The sequence below is a fragment of the Trachypithecus francoisi genome, unplaced genomic scaffold (genome assembly GCF_009764315.1).
Source record: "Trachypithecus francoisi isolate TF-2019V2 unplaced genomic scaffold, Tfra_2.0 Lachesis_group2, whole genome shotgun sequence".
In the NCBI taxonomy this organism is placed as follows: domain Eukaryota; kingdom Metazoa; phylum Chordata; class Mammalia; order Primates; family Cercopithecidae; genus Trachypithecus; species Trachypithecus francoisi.
In genome coordinates this window covers 82,407,209-82,427,119 of record NW_022681465.1, presented here as the reverse complement: position 1 = coordinate 82,427,119, position 19,911 = coordinate 82,407,209, and positions in this window count along the sequence as shown.

Here is a 19,911-nt window from a genome sequence, read left to right as displayed (position 1 = left end):
TCAAAATGGAGATAATCTAAACTAGATAATTTGGGTAAAACAGCACAGTGCCTACTATGTAATAAATATCTAGTAAATGATGGCTTGTATTATTGCTGTTGTTAATACTGCCAGGAATTTCACTAAATACTATAGATTATATGATTATTCTCATGAAGTTTGAAGTTTGATAGGGGACATGTAAACCAATACCTATAGCAATGAAATAAATGGCTCAAGACGATGAAGAGGTGCTTCCAAATCAGAAGCATTTAGCTTTAACAGGTTATCTGCAAAGACTCCCTGAATGTATACCATTTGAGTTAAGAACGAATGGGTAAGATTTTTTCAGGCAAACAAGAGGCATAAAGACATTCTGGGTGGAAGGGCCAACCTGTACCAAAAAAAAAAAAAAAATGCATGGCCCCTTTTAAGAATTCTAAGCACTTTGTAACTCCCAGAGGGTTGGATATATGAGCTAAAGGGTTGAATCTTTATCCTGTAAGTGACAGAGCCCCCATTGAAGGGTTTTAAGTATGTGTGGTACCATTCCATACCTCAGGTTAAGACGGAAAGAGTTATGCCATGTAAAGTAGACCCCCACAGCACCTTTCATACATGAGTACACTGCTGAAGTTTAAAATATGTTTCTCTTACGCCTGTAGTCCCAGCACTTTGGGAGGCCGAGGAGGGCGGATCACGAGGTCAGGAGATCGTGACCATCCTGGCTAACACGGTGAAACCCCATCTCTACTAAAAATACAAAAAATCAGCCGGGCATGGTGGCGGGCGCCTGTGGTCCCAGCTACTCAGGCGGCTGAGGCAGGAGAATGGCGTGAACCGGAGCTTGCAGTGAGCAGAGATCGCGCCACTGAACTCCAGCATGGGCGACAGAAGGAGACTCCGTCTCAAAAAAAAAAAAAAAAAAAAAAAAAAGTTTCTCTTTATTTGAGCAGAATGGAGGTGGGCCATCTAACTCTAACATAGAATGAGTGGTCTGGCTTGGTGAAAAGAGAATGCTAGGCCTCTTTGCACCACATAAGTGCCCATTTAGGCCTCTTATAACCATATTAGTTGCTCATTTTTCCTGCCTTGGCCATGGTTTCATGGAATTACTGTTTGAAAATATGCATGGATTCTACAATACTATGATGTAAGAAATATATATGTAATATTCACTAGTTTTTTACAATAAGTGGTTGTGGCTATCTAATGATTTAAGGTAGAAATCCCATAATGTTCAGAACATTTTTGAATACTTCGAATTAATAGTATACTTTGATAAAGGAAATTAATAACTGACAAATTAGAATAAAATTAAAAATGAATAAATAGTACTTTTTAGATTTTGTATTAAGAATTTTGATTTGAAATTTTAAAAATTAAGACATTTATAGTTTTTTGAATGATTAATTCTTTTTTTTTTTTTTTTTTTTTTTTTTTTGAGACGGAGTCTCGCTCTGCCGCCCAGGCTGGAGTACAGTGGCCGGATCTCAGCTCACTGCAAGCTCCGCCTCCTGGGTTCACGCCATTCTCCTGCCTCAGCCTCCTGAGTAGCTGGGACTATAGGCACCCGCCACCGCGCCCGGCTAATTTTTTGTATTTTTAGTAGAGACGGGGTTTCACTGTGGTCTCGATCTCCTGACCTTGTGATCCGCCCGCCTCGGCCTCCCAAAGTGCTGGGATTACAGGCGTGAGCCACCGCGCCCGGCCTTAATTCTTATTAGAAATATGATTCCATCTATTTTGAGTGAGCCTAAGATTCTCTGATACTGACCAGGATTCATTTGAATTTTTCCCAAATAATGACAGTTAATGTATATATGGAATTTTATGTGTCATGAAAAGACATAAGAATTTCATATGGAGGAATTCTTTTAATATTTGTGGCAATCCTAAATGTTAGGCTGTACTGTTATTCCATTTTATACATAATAAAATTAAGATTTGAAGGGGGTAGGTGACTTGCCCAAGGTCAAAAAGTATGAGGTGGACCTAAGATTTGAACCTGGCAGACTGGCTCCAGATTCCATGCTTTTTACTACAATGGTATATTGCCTCCCTTTTTTACTGATGAGAACACATGTAAAAATTAGAGCAGTACAAATATGTGAGTGATATGTGTGCCTTTTTGCTTTGAAGGGAGAGGAGGAATGAGGATTATCAATAATATTCTCTCTTCAGTGAAGTACCAGATTAAAGCCCAAGCCAAACATATTTGACTAAATCTGGAAAATTGTTGGAGAAATAAGGGGGGCCAGCCACGAGGAAGCGAAGCTAGGAATCAGCTTGGCAGACCCCAGACACCACCACAGGTCTAGACTGGTATGTGGTCAAAGCCAATGTGACAGAGAGGTGCGTGCACATGGTCTAGGATGGTCAGGGCAGTCAGAACAGAAAAATCAGCAAGAGCAGTCAAGATGATGTATAGAATAAATCAGTGATTCTTACACTTTAGATCTTTCATTTTAAGCCCTTTGATTTGACTTTCTGATCACAAGTACTGATTATGATACAAATAACTAAAATCATTTATGAATTGAGCTCCTGACTGAGGAAGATACAAATAAGTTCTTTAACCACCTCACAATGATTTTAACACATTCAGATAATTTTTCTCTGTCAGAATGAAACAGACATAGTAAACAGATGGAGCTGAATTATTGCACTGGTGATGGTAATTCCTACTTCCTAGACCCTCAATTTTCCCCTCGTTCCTTTATTCCAAAGAACAGCTTTTAAAACTCTGCTTTCTGTTCTTACCTCTATGCAGTGTCTCTGTTTAATTCTGGTTACCAAGAGTTGCCACAAAACACTTCCAACCAATACAATATTAGTCTCCCCTAAACTGAAAAAGTTATCTCTCATTCCGTCACCTTCTTTATCAAAACCCTGTTAAAAATGAGTAAATAGTACTTCTTAGATTTTGTATTTAAGAATTTTGATTTGAAATTTCCTTTATTAGGAATAAATTTGAAGTGACAGCCATTTGTACTACAGGTATGTATACTAACTTTATTCTGTAATGTATAGTTATCCAATATTTTGGTGCTTTTTGTCCACTTATATTTACATCTTCCCCAACTCTATCATATGATATGGTTCTGGATGTAGTAATAAGCATTCAACAAATTCATATTGAATTGAAGCATCACTATCACTATTCTACTATTGTAAGTTCTGTGTACTTCATTGTATATAAACATTCTCATCATATTAGGAAACTTATTTTTTAGTACACTCGTAGTATCTTTAGCAAAGGAGTGGATACTTGTCTTTCAGCAAGGAATACACACTTTCAGCCTGGCTATCATACTATTGCATTAAATTCAACCTTATTTTAAAATACATCGATTTTCTTTATAGCTAGACACACATAAACAAAAAGTTTGACCATATTCCCATCTTTGACATTCTCCAGGCAGACCCTACCACTGAATGCTTTGATACAGTAACTCATAGGTTATTTTAAAGTTACTTATCTGACAACCCAGCTGAAAGTCAGCAGACAAAGAGTTCCAAACAGAAACCATAAACTCTATGAAACAGAATCTCGGGTAAGTTATTTATTTTCTTCAAACTGCAGTGTCCTTAGTTGTAAAATGAAAATGAATAATAATTCTAATCTGCAGTATTGTACTAAGGACTAAATGAGATAAAGTCACTAAAGTGTTTACTGCAGATAGTGACACAAATACCAATGTATTTGAGAGAAGCAGATTAAAACAAAGCATGAGCTTTACTATAGAAAAGTCTCTCAGACTTCTGTTCAAAAAATGTTTTATTCATTTTTTTTGTACATAGCTCTTAGAAACCTGGTTATCTGTTTTCCAGGCTACAACAGACTAAGATTAGCAAAGTGAAACATTGGTAGGGGAAAGCTCAGAGCACCCATCACTTTGGCTGGCACACAGTGGCTCTTCTATAAATGTTTATTTGTTATCATTGCCATTGTCAGCTAAGAGCAGGACATTTACAGTCACCTTGCCTCAGCCAGGTGCTTGAGGAGGCACGTATAAAAAACACATTGTAAAGAAGTAATCATGAACCTCAAAGCCAGTATCATGCAAATATAGCCCTACACACATTTATGTAGACATTGAGGGACTCAGAATATTTACACACAATAGGAGTGTGTTCAGTGTATAAAAAGCAATGGATCTAGGCTTAGTCTCCAATCAAGGTCTTCCTCTCATAAGCTGTGTGAGCCTCAGAAAAATGTTTACTCACTCTGTAACCTCAGTGGCCCCAGCAGATAAAGGGAGATAACAATAACTACTTCGCAAGGTTGTTTTGAAGACCAAATATATGTGTGAAGTGCCTGGCACATAAGTGTATTTAGTACACATTGCGTAAGGTGGCAAAGAGATGGATAATACAATTTAGAATAATTTAATTTTTTACTTAAAAGTTTTCTTTTTTTGGCAGGGCGCGGTGGCTCACGCCTGTAATCCCAGCACTTTCGGAGGCCGAGGCGGGCGAATCACGATGTCAGGAGACAGAGACCATCCTGGCTAACACGGTGAAACCCTGTCTCTACTAAAAATACAAAACATAAGCCCGGCGTGGTGGTGGGCGGCTATAGTCCCAGCTATTCGGGAGGCTGAGGCAGGAGAACAGCGTGAATCCGGGAGGCGGAGCTTTGAGATCGCGCTCCAGCCTGGGTGACAGAAGAAGACTCCGTCTCGAAAAAAAAAAAAAAGGTTTTTCTCTTTTTAAGGTTTTGCATTAAAAACTATAAGCCTCAATGATCCAGAGACTTTATTCAGGTAGAATTCTTCATTCTTAGACAATGTTAGACAAATAAAGCATTACTATCTATGAATTAGAAACACACACACCATTTTTAAAAGCATTGTAAACACAAGTTAAAGGCAAATATTGGATTTTAGTGATTATTTCACTATATATTATATATATATAAAATCATCAAGAGGTACTCCTTAAATATATACAATTTTAATAGTTAATTCTACCTCAGTAAAGCTGGGAAACTTAAAACATAGAAAAACATATACAAAAAAAGATTCATCACCTTAATATGTAAAGCTATCCTAAGAGTTAATACAAAAACATTGTGGAACAGAAGTAGAATGAATGATAACTGGTGTATATATGTATATATATTACACATATACATTGACTAGGATGTGGGGAAATAGGCATTTTTATACACTGCTAGTCTGCCTGTAAGGCAGGTTCCCAATTTATATCAAAAGCTTCAAAATGTTTATTCTTTCATCCAGTTATACTAAAGAACATATTCAAGAGTTAATACAAAAGAATATTCACCTCTTATAGACTGAAAATATCATTGTTTGTGTTCAATTAATATGAAAATGGTTAAATGAATTGTAAATTACGGCTTACATTAAGTAGTATATATTAATTTATGCAATTAAAGCATGTATACACATGGTCCAAAAAACATGATCATAATATAACGTTAAGGGAAAAGCAACAAAACATGTATTGAATATTGAACATCACAATAACAGTAGATAAAGAAGAAAGCATACTTTAAAAAACTACATGCACATATAAAAATTTAGATGCAAATTATATGGACATGTGATAACAATTATTTGGAATTATTTTGGGTGATTCTCGATTTCTTCTTTTTGCCTATTTTAATTTTCTGCATTCTTTACCTTCACCACATAGCCCTTTTACAATAGAAAACATAATGGAAATGAATGTATATTGATTTGTATATAACCTACTTATAAACAATACCATTTATTAGAAAATGTGTAAAGTATATCTTCAATAATCTTATATTTACATATTATTTGTAATTTTCCATACAATATTGTCTTAAAACCGAGTGACTTGAACAAAGTCATTTCACAAATAAAGGAGACAGCTCTATCATAAATGGAATTCTTCTTAAAGTCCATGGCCCTTTCTGCTATACTGAAAGTTGGCTTCCACTTAATCTCTGCATGGCAGTAAAACAAGTCAACTTAATATTAAATAACTATACTATCACAAGAATCCTATTCTGGATATTTTTAGAGCTATCCAGCATATCATCATTTTTCATTTCATTGAGTTTTCTTCATGACAAGTTTGGACTGCAAATTCTTTTCAGAGTGGAAAGTTCAAATTAAAATGTCAGTTTTGATTCGATGAAGATGCTTTACTTTCAAAATATTTAAGACAAATATTTTCATTAAAACCAAGATGATTGGATGATAGAGTATGTAAATGTTGTGGTAAGTTCTATCATTTATTAAAAATATTTTAAGCCTTATTACACAAATTCCGGAATTTTATATTGCATAAAAATTTTAGTCTCCAAAATATACATGTGCACATGTATATTTATATAAATATTTAAAACATATGTAACAAATTCAAGGCTCTTATGCTATAGTTTGTCAATATCCATGATAAACAATCCAATCTGTTGACAAGCAATCTCCAACAATTATTGACGATGATAACATCCATTATACTCTGTATTCTAATGCAGCTCTCAATGATGAATTGCTGTGGATTTTGTTACATTTAATTTCTTTCCATATATACATAGTAACTCCTTTAGGGTCCTTTTCCTTTATGGGAGATCAATGTAGACTTTTGGGGTTCACTTTAGTCTAGGTTGAAAGCCTCCAGACACACAAAATGAACTTTCTATATATCTTTCCTTATTCAGAAAAATTGCACAATTTACAATACACCCACCACCCTACCCTCCAAATGGTTGAGCATTTAACAATTAACCTATGAAAGCCAGATCTCATAGGCAAGTTTCACTTGAATTTACTTCACCCCTGATTGTGTACGGATCTCTTCAACCATGGTGCAAAGAGCTCTAATGGTTTATGGGAAGAGTTTCACACAAATTTTATTTCACCTCCCCTTCTTCCTCTGCCTAGGACCTATAAAGATCTCTGACTCACCTCTCTCAGCAACATCTCCCCTTGTTTCACTCTTGTCTAAAATTTTCAGTAAGGATGAGAAGGAAAGGACTTCTTTTAGTTCTTTCTCCTCTGGGAATTCTTGAGTACTCTTTCCCAGACCACAGGAAGCTAAATCAGAGTCACATAGAAGTTGATAATGATGTCCTAAACATTGCACTACTTTTCTCTCTTTTCTTCCTCCTTTTCTCTTTTTCTCCTAGCCTTCATCTTGATTCTCCAGTTCACATAAACACCACCAACCCTTCTTGAGATCCATCCCCCACAATATGGCTTAGCTTTAAAAGAAATAAAGGAGGTCTCCCAATAACACACTCTCTAGGTCACTGCAGTCACTGGTGTGTGTGTGTGTGTGTGTGCCTTTTTTAAAAACCACTCAGGACCACTGATAGAGTCCATCTCAGCCGTACATGGCTTAGCAAGCGTACTGTATATGTCTTACTTTTAATTGGTTTTATTATACACCAAAACACAATTATACATAAGCAATCACAAGTATATTCTTTTTAACAGATTCAACCCAGTTGCCAAAGTGCTTAAAATCAGGGATTCTACTGAATTCAACCAGATGTTTTTAACTTAGGCATGGCAAAATCAGAATTGGACAGACCTATGAAAAACCAAAGTAAAGACAGTTTTGGTAATATCCAATTTTAGAAGGATTATCTAAGTCAATCCCCAATTCAAGTAACAATCATTATAGAGTACTTAGATTTTAGTACTAGTATAACTTTATTGTGTGTTACAATAGCAAAATAAGGTGAATTGGGTGAGAACTCAGGAAATATACACACAAAAAAATTAGAAAACAAGGGGAACATGTAAAATAGCACATAATAAAAAGAAAATTACCAAATGAAAAACCAGAAATACTGAATAAGTGTTTAATGAAATGTTCAAGTGAAAAATTAGTAAAAGGATGTTTTATGGAGGGTATGGAACTCAAAATGGACTATGTGGATGAGAAACATTTCAGGAAAGAACACGAGAAAGGACACAGAAGTAGAAATTAACAATCATATAAGGTTCTGGGAACTAAAAGCTATGAGGAGTCACTGAGTTCATTCACATCCCACACCATGGGAAACTGAAAGTGGCTACAAATTCTTCCCTCTCCATCAAGAGCTAGTCTCTCTCTTTCTACATTTCATTCTTTTTAAATTTTTGTCAGTACATAGTAGGTGTATGTATTTACATGAGATGTTTTGATACAGGTATGCAATGTGAAATAAGCACATCATGAAGAATGAGGTATCCATCCCCTCAAGCATTTACCCTTTTAGTTACAAAGAATCCAATTGTACTCTTCAAGTTATTTTAAAATGTACACTTAAGTTATTATTGACTATAGTCACCTTATTGTGCTATCAAATAGTGGGTCTTACTTTTAACTACTTTTTTTTGTACCCATTAACCATCCCTACCTACCCTCCAGCCTCCTACTGCTTTTTCCAACCTCTGGTAACCATCTTTCTTCTCTCCGTGTTCATGAACTAAATTGTTTTAATTCTTAGATGCCACAAATAAGTGAGAACATGTAATGTTGTTTCTTTCTGTGCCTGACTTATTTCACTTAACATAATGATTTCCAGTTCCATCCATGTTGTTGCAAATGACTGGATCTCATTCTTATTTATGGGTATATAGTACTCCATTGTATACATGTACCACATTTTCTTTTTCCATTCAACTGTTGATAGACACTTACGTTGCTTCCAAATCTGAGCTATTGTAAACACTGCTGCAACAAACACAGTAAGGCAGATATCTCTTTGTTACACTGATTTCCTTTCTTGTGGGCATATATCCAGTGGTGGGACGATGGATCATAAGGTATCTCAATTTTTAGTCTTTTAATGAACCACCAAACTGTTCTGTATAGTGGTTGTACTGATTTACATTCCCAACAACAGTATACAAGAGTTCCCTTTTCTCCATATCCTTGCCAACATTTGTTACTGCCTGTCTTTTGGAGATAAGCCATTTTAACTGTGGTGATTTCTCTCTACCTTTTACATCAAGATTGTTAGTGTCGTGGTCCTTGGGCCAATCAGCAAACAGAACACAATCAGAGATTTGAAAAACACCTGTACGTTACCAGTCTTTTGCTATAACTGTTGTCCTGAGACCACCACCAATGGAAAAGAATACAAGCTATCCACTGGAAGATGAAAGATAAAAGACTTCAAGGGAGAGAACTGAGATAACACAGACAACCATCAGACAGCCCCCCCAGGCACAACCCTGCCAACTGCCCGTGATATGAGGCCAGCACTTGCCACCTGACCAAGGACACCTGAGTGAACCCCACAGACACCCATGGAGCCAGCCTAGACAAAGAAATGTGCCAATCCACAAAATTGTGAACTAAGTGAACAGTTGTTGTTTTAAGCATTAAGTTTTGGAGTGTTTTGTTTAACAGCAAAAGCACACAAAACACACACACACACAGATTTCAGTTTTTTGTTTCCTTATTCAAAATTACTGCCATCCAGTTAACTAAATAAGTCTCCAAACTGATCATCCACTTTTCAGTCTTTCTAACCCCCTTAACCACTGCTATTAGATTAACTTGTCAAAAAATAAATAGAATTTTGGTCCTCTCACTCTTCTGATTTCAAACTTCAAATAAGAATTCATCCACTCAGAGAGGGCGGAGCAAGATGGCCGAATAGGAACAGCTCCAGTCTCCAACTCCCAGCGCGAGCTACACAGAAGACCGGTGATTTCGGCATTTTCAACTGAGGTACTGGGGTCATCTCTCTAGGGAGTGCCGGAAAATCGGTGCTGGTCAGCTGCTGCAGCCTGACCAGCGTGAGCTGAAGCAGGGCGAGGCATCGCCTCACCTGGAAGCGCAAGGGGGAAAGAAATCCGTTTTCCTAGCCAGGGGAACTGAGACACACAACACCTGGAAAATCGGGTAACTCCCACCCCAATACTGCGCTTTAAGGAAACAGGCACACCAGGAGAATATATCCCACACCTGGCCGAGAGGTTCCCACGGCCACGGAGCCTCCCTCACTGCTAACACAGCAGTCTGTGGCCATCGATCCGCAAGGCAGCAGCGAGGCTAGGGGAGGGGCGCCCGCCATTGCTGAGGCTTAAGTAGGTAAACAAAGCCGCTGGGAAGCTCGAACTGGGTGGAGCTCACAGCAGCTCAAGGAAGCCTGCCATAGACTCTACCTCTGTGGACAGCGCACAGCTGCAGTCCAATAGGGAAAGCAGCGGGGGCCGGTGCAGACGCGAACGACTCTGTCTGACAGCTTTGGGGAGAGCCGTGGATCTCCTAACGCGGAGGTTGAGATCTGAGAACGGACAGACTGCGTGCTCAGGTGGGTCCCTGACCCCTGAGTAGCCTAGCTGGGAGACATCCCCCACTAGGGGCAGTCTGACACCCCACACCTCACGGGGTGGAGTCACCGCGCAGAGGAAACTTCCAAAGGAAGAATCAGACAGGTACACTCGCTGTTCAGCAATATTCTATCTTCGGCAACCTCTGCTGCTGATACCCAGGCAAACAGGGTCTGGAGTGGACCTCAAGCAATCTCCAACAGACCAACAGACAGTCCTTCTGACTGTCAGATGGAAAACTATCAAACAGGAAGGACACCTATACCAAAACCCCATCCGTACGTCACCATCATCAAAGACCAGAGACAGATAAAACCACAAAGATGGGGAAGAAGCAGGGCAGAAAAGCTGGAAATTCAAAAAATAAGAGCACATCTCCACCTGCAAAGGAGCGCAGCCCATCGCCAGCAACGGATCAAAGCTGGTCAGAGAATGACTTTGACGAGATGAGAGAAGAAGGCTTCAGTCCATCAAACCTCTCAGAGCTAAAGGAGGAATTACGTACCCAGTGCAAAGAAACTAAAAACATTTTTTTTTTTTTTTTTTTTTGAGACGGAGTCTCGCTCTGTCACCCAGGCTGGAGTGCAGTGGCCAGATCTCAGCTCACTGCAAGCTCCGCCTCCCGGGTTCACGCCATTCTCCTGCCTCAGCCTCCCAAGTAGCTGGGACTACAGGCGCCGCCACCTTGCCCGGCTAGTTTTTTGTAGTTTTTAGTAAAGACGGGGTTTCACCGTTTTAGCCAGGATGGTCTCGATCTCCTGACCTTGTGATCCGCCCGTCTCGGCCTCCCAAACTGCTGGGATTACAGGCTTGAGCCACCGCGCCCAGCCGAAACTAAAAATCTTGAAAAAAGAGTGGAAGAATTGACAGCTAGACTAATTAATGCAGAGAAGATCATAAACGAAATGACAGAGATGAAAACCATGACACGAGAAATACGTGACAAATGCACAAGCTTCAGTAACCGACTCGATCAACTGGAAGAAAGAGTATCAGCGATTGAGGATCAAATGAATGAAATTAAGCGGGAAGAGAAACCAAAAGAAAAAAGAAGAAAAAGAAATGAACAAAGCCTGCAAGAAGTATGGGATTATGTAAAAATACCAAATCTACGTCTGATTGGGGTGCCTGAAAGTGAGGGGGAAAATGGAACCAAGTTGGAAAACACTCTTCAGGATATCATCCAGGAGAACTTCCCCAACCTAGTAGGGCAGGCCAACATTCAAATTCAGGAAATACAGAGAACGCCACAAAGATACTCCCCCAGAACAGCAACTCCAAGACACATAATTGCCAGATTCACCAAAGTTGAAATGAAGGAAAAAATCTTAAGGGCAGCCAGAGAGAAAGGTCGGGTTACCCACAAAGGGAAGCCCATCAGACTAACAGCAGATCTCTCAGCAGAAACTCTACAAGCCAGAAGAGAGTGGGGGCCAATATTCAACATTCTTAAAGAAAAGAATTTTCAACCCAGAGTTTCATATCCAGCCAAACTAAGTTTCATAAGTGAAGGAGAAATAAAATACTTTACAGAGAAGTAAATGCTTACAGATTTTGTCACCACCAGGCCTGCCTTACAAGAGACCCTGAAGGAAGCCCTAAACATGGAAAGGAACAACCGGTACCAGCCATTGCAAAAACATGCCAAAATGTAAAGACCATCGAGGCTAGGAAGAAACTGCATCAACTAACGAGCAAAATAACCAGTTAATATCATAATGACAGGATCAAGTTCACACATAACAATATTAACCTTAAATGTCAATGGACTAAATGCTCCAATTAAAAGACACAGACTGGCAAACTGGATAAAGAGTCAAGACCCATCAGTCTGCTGTATTCAGGAGACCCATCTCACATGCAGAGACATACATAGGATCAAAATAAAGGGATGGAGGAAGATCTACCAAGCAAATGGAGAACAAAAAAAAGCAGGGGTTGCAATCCTAGTCTCTGATAAAACAGACTTTAAACCATCAAAGATCAAAAGAGACAAAGAAGGCCATTACATAATGGTAAAGGGATCAATTCAACAGGAAGAGCTAACTCTCCTAAATATATATGCACCCAATACAGGAGCACCCAGATTCATAAAGCAAGTCCTTAGAGACCTACAAAGAGACTTAGACTCCCATACAATAATAATGGGAGACTTCAACACTCCACTGTCAACATTAGACAGATCAACGAGACAGAAAGTTAACAAGGATATCCAGGAATTGAACTCAGCTCTGCACCAAGCGGACCTAATAGACATCTATAGAACTCTCCACCCCAAATCAACAGAATATACATTCTTCTCAGCACCACATCGCACTTATTCCAAAATTGACCACATAATTGGAAGTAAAGCACTCCTCAGCAAATGTACAAGAACAGAAATTATAACAAACTGTCTCTCAGACCACAGTGCAATCAAACTAGAACTCAGGACTAAGAAACTCAATCAAAACCGCTCAACTACATGGAAACTGAACAACCTGCTCCTGAATGACTACTGGGTACATAATGAAATGAAAGCAGAAATAAAGATGTTCTTTGAAACCAATGAGAACAAAGATACAACATACCAGAATCCCTGGGACACATTTAAAGCAGTGTGTAGAGGGAAATTTATAGCACTAAATGCCCACAAGAGAAAGCAGGAAAGATCTAAAATTGACACTCTAACATCACAATTAAAACAACTAGAGAGGCAAGAGCAAACACATTCAAAAGCTAGCAGAAGGCAAGAAATAACTAAGATCAGAGCAGAACTGAAGGAGATAGAGACACAAAAAACCCTCCAAAAAATCAATGAATCCAGGAGTTGGTTTTTTGAAAAGATCAACAAAATTGACAGACCGCTAGCTAGACTAATAAAGAAGAAAAGAGAGAGGAATCAAATAGACGCAATAAAAAATGATAAAGGGGATATCACCACCGACCCCACAGAAATACAAACAACCATCAGAGAATACTATAAATGCCTCTACGCAAGTCAACTAGAAAATCTAGAAGAAATGGATCATTTCCTGGACACTTACACTCTTCCAAGACTAAACCAGGAAGAAGTTGAATCCCTGAATAGACCAATAGCAGGCTCTGAAATTGAGGCAACAATTAATAGCCTACCCACCAAAAAAAGTCCAGGACCAGATGGATTCACAGCTGAATTCTACCAGAGGTACAAGGAGGAGCTGGTACCATTCCTTCTGAAACTATTCCAATCAATAGAAAAAGAGGGAATCCTCCCCAACTCCTTTTATGAGGCCGACATCATCCTGATACCAAAGCCTGGCAGAGACACAACAAAAAAAGAGAATTTTAGACCAATATCCCTGATGAACATCGATGCAAAAATTCTCAATAAAATACTGGCAAACCGGATTCAGCAGCACATCAAAAAGCTTATCCACCATGATCAAGTGGGCTTCATCCCTGGGATGCAAGGCTGGTTCAACATTCGCAAATCAATAAACGTAATCCAGCATATAAACAGAACCAAAGACAAGAACCACATGATTATCTCAATAGATGCAGAAAAGGCTTTTGACAAAATTCAACAGCCCTTTATGCTAAAAACGCTCAATAAATTCGGTATTGATGGAACGTACCTCAAAATAATAAGAGCTATTTATGACAAACCACAGCTAATATCATACTGAATGGGCAAAAACTGGAAAAATTCCCTTGAAAACTGGCACAAGACAGGGATGCCCTCTCTCACCACTCCTATTCAACATAGTGTTGGAAGTTCTGGCTAGGGCAATCAGGCAAGAGAAAGAAATCAAGGGTATCCAGTTAGGAAAAGAAGAAGTCAAATTGTCCCTGTTTGCAGATGACATGATGGTATATTTAGAAAACCCCATCGTCTCAGCCAGAAATCTCCTTAAGCTGATAAGCAACTTCAGCAAAGTCTCAGGATACAAAATTAATGTGCAAAAATCACAAGCATTCTTATACACCAGTAACAGACAAGCAGAGAGCCAAATCAGGAATGAACTTCCATTCACAATTGCTTCAAAGAGAATAAAATACCTAGGAATCCAGCTTACAAGAGATGTAAAGGACCTCTTCAAGGAGAACTACAAACCACTGCTCAGTGAAATCAAAGAGGACACAAACAAATGGAAGAACATACCATGCTCATGGATAGGAAGAATCAATATCGTGAAAATGGCCATACTGCCCAAGGTGATTTATAGATTCAATGCCATCCCCATCAAGCTACCAATGAGTTTCTTCACAGAATTGGAAAAAACGGCTTTAAAGTTCATATGGAACCAAAAAGAGCCCGCATTGCCAAGACAATCCTAAGTCAAAAGGACAAAGCTGGAGGCGTCACGCTACCTGACTTCAAACTATACTACAAGGCTACAGTAACCAAAACAGCATGGTACTGGTACCACAACAGAGATATAGACCAATGGAACAGAACAGAGTCCTCAGAAATTAATACCACACATCTACAGCCATCTGATCTTTGACAAACCTGAGAGACACAAGAAATGGGGAAAGGATTCCCTATTTAATAAATGGTGCTGGGAAAATTGGCTAGCCATAAGTAGAAAGCTGAAACTGGATCCTTTCCTTACCCCTTATACGAAAATTAATTCAAGATGGATTAGAGACTTAAATGTTAGACCTAATACCATAAAAACCCTAGAAGAAAATCTAGGTAGTACCATTCAGGACATAGGCATGGGCAAGGACTTCACGTCTAAAACACCAAAAGCAACGGCAGCAAAAGCCAAAATTGACAAATGGGATCTCATTAAACTAAAGAGCTTCTGCACAGCAAAAGAAACTACCATCAGAGTGAACAGGCAACCCACAGAATGGGAGAAAATTTTTGCAACCTACTCATCTGACAAAGGGCTAATATCCAGAATCTACAAAGAACTCAAACAAATATACAAGAAAAAAACAAACAACCCCATCAAAAAGTGGGGAAAGGATATGAACAGACATTTCTCAAAAGAAGACATCCATACAGCCAACAGACACATGAAAAAATGCTCATCATCACTCGCCATCAGAGAAATGCAAATCAAAACCACAATGAGATACCATCTCACACCAGTTAGAATGGCAATCATTAAGAAGTCAGGAAACAACAGGTGTTGGAGAGATGTGGAGAAATAGGAACACTTTTACACTGTTGGTGGGATTGTAAACTAGTTCAACCATTATGGAAATCAGTATGGCAATTCCTCAAGGATCTAGAACTAGATGTACCATATGACCCAGCCATCCCACTACTGGGTATATACCCAAAGGATTATAAATTACTCTACTACAAAGACACATGCACACGTATGTTTATTGCGGCACTATTCACAATAGCAAAGACTTGGAATCAACCCAAATGTCCATCTGTGACAGACTGGATTAAGAAAATGTGGCACATATACACCATGGAATACTATGCAGCCATCAAAAAGGATGAGTTTGCGTCCTTTGTAGGGACATGGATGCAGCTGGAAACCATCATTCTTAGCAAACTATCACAAGAAGAGAAAACCAAACACCGCATGTTCTCACTCATAGGTGGGAACTGAACAATGAGATCACTTGGACTCGGGAAGGGGAACATCACCCACTGGGGCCTATCATGGGGAGGGGGGAGGAGGGAGGGATTGCATTGGGGAGTTATACATGATATAAACGTTATGCACATGTACCCTAGAACTTAAAGTATAATAAATAAATAAAAAAAAGAAAAAAAAAAGAATTCATCCACTCATTCAATATTTACTGATCACGTGAAATGTACCAGCCACTAATCTAGATGTAGAAAATATAAATGGTGTAAAAAGTCCCAGTTCCATTAGACAAATATTCTAGCTCATCATTTTCTACAGTAAGGAATCTCCAATCTGACTTCTTGTAAGAAGGGAGAAATTCTTACAAGAAGCTGGGAGAGTTTTATAATTATTTACCGAAAATAAACAATAAAATGATAAACCATACATTGTTTAAATAGTGATTTATAGAGAGAGGAAGCAGATGGGAGGAACAGACTTGATTACTTTGACAATAATTTGTTTTGCAAATTTAAATTTGGAACCCTATAAATATTCTATATGCTATTATAAAACAAAATTAAATTTATAAATTCATCTCTAAAATGAAAATAAAATAAAAGAGATGAGCCTTGACATGTAACCAATTGGTGTAATCAAACAGAGAAATGATTCAAAGTAACTTTAAGACAGAGCAAATTGGTTGTCTTCCTCTAGTGGCATATGCACTAGAACAAAAAGAATTTTTTACAAATATTTTCCAGTGGTAAGATAATTAGAAAACGTATTATTAATATTGTTAATCTAAAACTTCCATTTGTGCATTGTAGGACAAAGCAAATGTTTCATTATATAATCTCATTCTAATATTCCTAGTGTCACTGAAAGCTGGGATTCTGGAGAAACCTGGAAAAAAGGAGATACCAAAATAAAACCCTACAATGAATTTGAATCAAAAGTATTGGATAAATTCTTTAATTAATTTTTAAAAATTTGTGGGTGTTCATATTTATGGTGTACATGAGAGTTTTGATACAGGCATACACAAACCCACATTTATGAATGAGTAAAATAATTAGAAGACTGAGCACTTGATATTTAAAAATTATTGTTTTATAATGTGTAGTAATGGCATTGTGGCACTTTAAAGTCTGTACTTAGAGATACATATTGAAATGTTATGGATGGAGTATTATAATCTCAGAGATTGGCTTCAAAATAATATAGAAGGTAGGGGGAGCTGTAGCAGTACAAATGACACAAGACTGGCCATAAGTGTGCAATTATTGAAGTTAGGTGATGGGTGCATGAGCATTCACTATATTGTTCTGCCTACTTTTGTATATATTTAAATTTTTTTCATAATAAAAAGTTTAAAAAACATGTATTGATACAAAGGCCCCACCCCCAGAGATTCTAACTTAATTGGTCTGGGACTCAGGTACTGAAAGGAAGGGTGAAAAGAAGGAAGGAAGAAAGGAAGGAAGGAAGGAAGGAGGAAGGAAGGAAGGAAGGAAGGAAGGAAGGAAGGAAGGAAGGAAGGAAGGAAGGAAGAGAGGGAGGGAGGGAGGGAGGAGAAAGAAGGGAGGGAAGGAGAAAAAGAGCAAGCAGGCTCTGTGTGTGACCCTACTGCACTGTTTGGGCCTAGAACCATTTGCCTCCACTCCAGTCATTCCATTTTTTTCCAGCGACTCAGGAATGTTTGTACTTCTCAGTGGTTCTATCAAAAACAACTGGGCTCCATGTTAAAAATGCTGATTCCTGGGCCTCACCCCAAAGTAACTAAAACAGACTCTTGGAAGGTTGGAGTGAATCCTGGGAATATGTATATTTCATAAGCCCTGTGGGTGATTCTGCTATAAACTCAAGATAAAAACCACCCCTGTGCTCAACGGAGCAGGACTCCCATTGTTCCCTGTATACAACCCTAGCCCTATCACTCCCGTGCCTTTGTTCATTTTATTCCTTCCTTCTCCACCTGAAATGTATTCCCCTTATCTTTATCTAAATCATGCCTGCTCTATAACCAAGTTCACAAATCACTCATCCATGAAGCCTAATCCCTTCAGGGAAGTGACTCCTTCCTCCTGCTAACTCAGTTTTGTCCCCTGTGCATAGAATGATATCTGTTCATACATAATGCTTCAGCTCCTTTACTCAGCAAGAAGCTGCTTTAGGTCAATGTGCCTTTTTTTCATATTTTTGTAATTTAGGCACTGTTAAGACATATGCTGAATCTATGACTCAACGAAAATATAGCAGTGGATAGCATCCAGAATACAATGCTTGCCCATTATGTGCTCTTCTTTTAAGCGCTAATTAACATAACTCTACACCATCCGAAATATGCAAGGAAGTCCCTCTCAGGGAAAGATGCAAGGAAGTCCCTCTCAGGGAAAGATGGTAGTGAGAGGAAGACAACTCAAGATAAATGACTATCAACATTTCTCAAGAATCAGCTAAATCAGCTATAAAACCTTAACTACTTTCTAAATCAAAATGCCACACTTACCATTTTTCCAAATGAAAGAAATTGGTTTAAAGAAAAATATTCCAAAGTACTATTTTACTTATAATAAATGTGTCCAAAAAGTGTTGAGCATCCTAACAGGTTATGTTTTATAAAAATGTAAATAAATATGCCTTTATGTATAAGCGTACTTCAATTTTATAAGGCTTCTAAAAAAAGTGATGTATTTTTATAAACACTTCTACTTCAGATTCCTAAAGGAAAAAAAAAAAAAAACTTTAAACTTTGACAGAGAAGTTTATCATTAAAAATTAGTGGATAGCCCTCACTGACTGCTGACTGTACACCAGGTGCTATGCTCAGCAGTTTACATCATTCTCTCACTTAGTCTTCTCAACAACATTCTTATGAGTTGGGCTTGTTTGTGGTTTATGGACGAGAACAGGGGGATCTGGAGGGGTTGGGTAATTGCACAGTCATTGAACTGGCAGAACTGGCATCAAGGCCCTATATACCTGATTGTTTCTACAGACCCTTGCTTTCTTGGCACTCTGCTGTCTATTGGGAATAAAACCACCAAGAGCTGGGGAAGTGGGCAGGGAGAAGGAAGGAGGGTGGACTAGAGGATGACGGACAAGGTGAGCTGAAGGCTTGGCTGCCAGACAAATCTCAGTTTATGTCTTACTCTTGTCCCTGTATGCACCTCTCTGATCTTCAGCTCCCTTCTCTATAACAATATGGGCCATTTGGAGCTGTTGTAAGGAGCTGTGTAAGATGATGCATGTGAAGTCCCCGGCTTAACAAACCGGAGGTATTGGTAATAACAGCCAGTGTCACCAACTTTGGCATTGTCATGAGCTGTGTGTCCTTGCATATTTCTTGTTACTGGATTATCATATAATTCAGTGAAAAGCACTGACTGATTTTTCAGCCTGTGCAGATTCTGCTAAAGTCACACAGATATCATCTAATTTGTTGTTATTCTTTGGGGAGATTTTGTATCAAATATCGTAAAGCATTAGGTATAAAAGAGAGTGTAATATTCAAAATGTTTCAAACTTTCATCTAATTCCAAACCCATGAGTTAAGTAGCTGTCAGTAATCATACTTCACACAATCTGTCATATAGGTCAAATGATCTACTCTGTGCACAAATCATGCCCAAAGGAACATGGCCCTGGAAGAGTCAATACAGTACACCTGTCACAATTAGCCTGTCTAGCAGTCCTTTTGCAGCCTGCTTTGCTTCACCCAGGGATAATGGTGGTCATTACTTTCCCAGAGCAATCCTTCCAAAAGGCTCAGGCCTGACAAGAAGGAATGGTACTGAGAGGGCAGTGGGACACTCGGCATGCCATTCCTCCCTCATCTCTCTCTCTCTCTAATTGGATTGATTTTTCCATAAGTGTGTCTGGGTAGGGACATACCTTTTAGGATACTTAAATTAGGGGGAAAAAAATCTCTTCTACGATCCATCTGTACCATCCATCCAGCAGGTACACATGGAGTTTTCTGGAGTGGTCTGAATCCATGATTAAATTCTAGGAGAACCCAATACTTAGATACACACACTTTTCTGCCTTCAAACTGGGGTGGAGTTTGAGTAACTGAGTTGGTGGTCAGAGGTGCCAGGAGAGAGATTAACATTCTTGATAAACTATTACCTTGTTATTGGTCA